Below are 4,296 nucleotides of genomic sequence, written 5' to 3' on the forward strand. Positions count from 1 at the left end.
GGCATGGTCCAATCTTTTGAGAGAGAGAGAGAGAGATAAGCAAATTTATTGTGAGTCAACTATGTTACAAATTTTATATGTTAACTGGGTGCATTATTTGTTAGTTTTAGGGTTTATAAGTTTCAAAGATGATTTGTATGCTTTTATTGCTACTTTCTATTATTTTGCTTTTACCGATATTTCCACCAAGACGATATATCTTTCGATATTTTTCTACAAACGGGCTACCAAAATATCTACCAAAACTGAAATTAAAATCCTTGATTATAGTCAGTTTTTGGTTCAGATTGTGGAGTCTAAGTAACTATACTTTGGTACAATTCAAGCCACCGCATTTTGGACTCCTGGCTCTGTCGCTGCTTGCTTCCAACTGCATAAGCACGCATGAAGATTTCTTATGTGCAACAACGCAAACGTCTTCTGCAACTACTGCGAGCATGCTCAAGGGTTCAGTCCCTTAGAGCAACAAAATCACTCCAAGCTCTCAGCACCACAATGGGTCCATCTTTGACCCAACCCATTTTTGTTTGCAACAACATCATGTCCCGGTATTCGTCACTTGGAGAATTGTCAGTTGCACGTCAATGGTTTGACAAACTGCCTGATAGAAACACTGTGTCATATAATATCATAATTAGTGCTTACAGTAGATGCGGGTACGTAGGGGAAGCTTGGGAAATGTTTTCTGAGATGAGGTGTTATGGGTTTGAGCTAACTCAGTATGGGTTTGGTGGGTTGTTGACATGTGGGTCATTGGATGTTTATCATGCGGTTCAGCTGCATTCTTTGGTAATAAAGAATGGTCTGTTTGATGTCGATGCTTTTGTGGGGACTTCGTTGTTGGGTTTTTACGGAAGGCATGGGTTGTTAAAGGAAGCGGTTCGGGCATTTGAAGGTATACCTTGTAAGAGCTTGGTCACATGGAATTCAGTGATATCTGTGCTTGGGAATCATGGGTTTGCTGATTATAGTGTGGTGTTATTTTGAGAACTTGCGAGAAAGAATTATACTTTGTCTGTAGGTTCTTTTGTGGGTGTTTTTTCGGCATTTTCATGCCAACAGGACTTGGGATTTGGGGAACAACTGCGTTCTTTAGTCATAAAGAATGGTTTTAGTGTGAAATTCTTGTGGTGAATTCTATTATGAGTATGTACGTGAAATGCACTGACATATTCAGGATGTTGCATCATTGTATAGTTTCATTGGTGCAGTAGCAAAAACTGAGAGATCTTGGAAAGCACTCAAATTCTTCTCGAAAATGTCCACGGATGCAGTATTGCCTAGTGAAATCACATTTGTCAGCCTTGTAAACTATTGTACCCATTTGGAGCTGCCGTGCTATGGTGAGTCTTTTCATGCTAAGATAATCTATAATGCTTTTGAATCTAATGTTTTTGTAGGTAGTGCACTGATTGACTTTTATGTTAAGCTTAATAACTTAAAAAATGCCCATCGCTGTTTTAATGAGATATATGCGAAAAATGTGGTTTCCTGGAATGCTTTGATTTGGGGATACTCTAATATCTATTCGCCCGCTTCTATATTCTTAATGCAAGAAATGCTTCATTTGGGTTACCGACCAAGTGAGTTCACATTTTCATCTGTTCTTAAGTCGTCATTGGCATTAGAACCACAACAACTTCATTGCTTAATTATAAGAATCGGATTTCAGGAAAACAAGTATGTCTTGGGCACTCTTAGAACCTCATATGCCAAGAATGGTCTCATATCTCATCTGCTGGCCTTTCTCACAGCTTCTGATGGTCTTCTTGCTGCTGTTCCTTGTTATGTCATTTCTGTAACTTGTAGTGGAACCAAGCAATATGATGAAACTCCGAAATTACCTGCGGTTCTTGAAAAACTTGACCTTATATCCTGGAACTTTGTGATTGGAGCTTGTGCTCGCAGCGACTATTACAAACAGGCATTTGAGCTTTACAAACGGATGCAGTGCTATCAAGTCCTACCAGACAATTATATGTTTGTTCGCCTTCTAAGCGTCTGTGCTAAACTGTGCAGCTTTTCTTTGGGCAGTTCTCTTCACGGTTATATCATTAAGACTATTTCAACTGTTAAGACACATTTGTATGCAACATGTTAATTGATATGTATGGGAAATCTGGTAGCATCGGCAGCTCAGTGAAGATCTTTGAAGAAATGGAAGACAAAAATCTTTTCATATGGACAGCTCTGATTTCTGCACTGGGACTTAACGGTTATGCTCTTGAGGCAATAAAACGATTTAAAGAATGATTCTGTTCGGCTTGAAGCCGGACGTAGTGACTTTTAGCGCTATGCTTACAGCTTGTAGGCATAGCGGTTTGGTGACAGATGGGATCAAGTTATTTGGGCAAATGAAAATGGATTATGGGATTGAACCAGACATTGATCATGACCATTGTTTGGTGGACATACTGGCTTAAAGTGGACATGTAAGGAAGTAGAGAAGGTGATTTCCAACATGGCCTTCCCACTAAATGTCGTTATATGGCGTAGTTTCTTTGAAGGGTGCAAGAGTTATGGAGCTGATACGGAACAAGCCCTGTTAAGCAAGTTTGTAAGTAATTTTTTGTATTACTGATGAGTCGATATTATACCATATATTTTACCCTATTCTTAGTTATTGTTTATTGCTAGAATTTTGATATTTTGTTATGTATTTTTAATGTAGGGCATGTGACTTCCTCTTAAGCAAAAAAGTGATCAAACAGATAAATTTTGGAGTGATTCCAATTGGAGGATGTTCTTGAGTCTTTCAAGATGAATTTGTCAAGATTTTAGATTTTTCTACCAAGACATTTGACTGTGGCGAAGAAAAGAAGCCCAGCGCGCAGCTTTCCCAAATTGACGTTTCTGGATGTTTTGGGTATCTTGGAGGTCAAGATGGCATATTTTGAGGAAGATTCATTCTAAGGATTTGTCGGGAACGACTAACTTAAGCTTTCAAAAGAGACATTTTGGACCAAATCAGAGTTGATTTGGTCGGTCAAAAGTTTGATTTTTTGAGAAATCCAAATTTCAGTTCAAATAGGAAACCTTTTATTTGCTAGTTTATTATTGCATCATGTTTCCTAGTTTTATTTCAAGACCTTTTCTAGATAGGGTTTTATTTTGGGTTGGAATAAATAAGGCTATTTAGCCATTAGCATTGTGGGGATAGGATGCATAAATTTGGAGAACTTAGCTAGGCTTTGACAATTTGTATTTCAATGTGTTTTCTATCATTTTTATGTTTCAATAAAATTCCTTTAATTTTATGGTTGTTAGTAACTAATTTCCGTTGGCTAGGGCGACACCTTGAACCCTAGCATGAATATGCAGGCTTTATTTTATGTCTCAAGGTTCTAAAAACCGCTAGGCGCTAGTCGGGCAGTGGGCTGGCGCCTAGCGCCTAGACGGGGTCTAGGCGGGCACCTAGGCGGCCTAGATGAATTTAGGTAAATTTCTTATATATTATATGAAGTAATTAAATTTATTATATCAGATGTAAATAATTATTTACTAATATGTTATTTCTTATAGAAGAACATACATATGTGAATGTTTTATGTACATATATAATATGCTTGCCTAGAAAAAAAAAAATATTATCTAAATAATTTATAATTTATATAACATATATATATATATATATATATATATAATATCCCAAACTTTTAAACATATAAAAAGCCCACGCAACTGGGTGGTTGTCATAATTAAAACCATCTGATAACCCTTCAAGTAGTAGTTGTCCACTTTACCTTTTTCACATCACCCAAGGTGGACCCCAATCATCATCAACTTTTGACATTGGAAAGTGAAATGTCATTTGCATAACCTATTCATTTCTTCTTCTTTGCCCTTTCAGAAGCTCAAAATTGGATCTTTAGTCTCTCTAACTCTCTCTGTCTCTCCCCGCAGTTCGCACTTTCTCTTCCCTCATCTTCGTTTTTCCTCGTCGTCATTTCAAAACCTCAAAATTGGATCTCAAATCCAACTAGTGCCACCGCAGATTGAAATGTTTAATACTGTCTCTCTCTCTCTCTCTTTGCACTCTTTTCCCTCATCTTCATAGAGACGAGCTGCAAAAATGGGCTCTGCTGCTATGTACGAGATCAGAAGTTGTAGATCCATTGTAAAAATTGCAATGAGTTTGGGATTTACAGTGAGATTTAAACCGCCTTGACTACTGCCTAGCCCGCCTAAGTCCTCCCCGCCTAACTGAACATTTTGGTCTAAATCATGTTGGAGCTCTGGCACCGCCTAGTCCAATATTTAGAACACTGCTTATGATATTATACATGCATACTTTGA

The 4,296-nt window shown here is 37.7% G+C and overlaps 1 pseudogene; it reads left to right on the plus strand.

Moving 5' to 3' along the window:
* Positions 1-251: 251 nt before the first annotated feature.
* On the plus strand, positions 252-2,581 carry LOC137732902 (pentatricopeptide repeat-containing protein At3g58590 pseudogene; annotated as a pseudogene).
* Positions 2,582-4,296: the final 1,715 nt, after the last annotated feature.

Source organism: Pyrus communis, chromosome 16 (assembly GCF_041283825.1).
Source record: "Pyrus communis isolate YQ-2024b chromosome 16, ASM4128382v1, whole genome shotgun sequence".
Lineage (NCBI taxonomy): Eukaryota > Viridiplantae > Streptophyta > Magnoliopsida > Rosales > Rosaceae > Pyrus > Pyrus communis.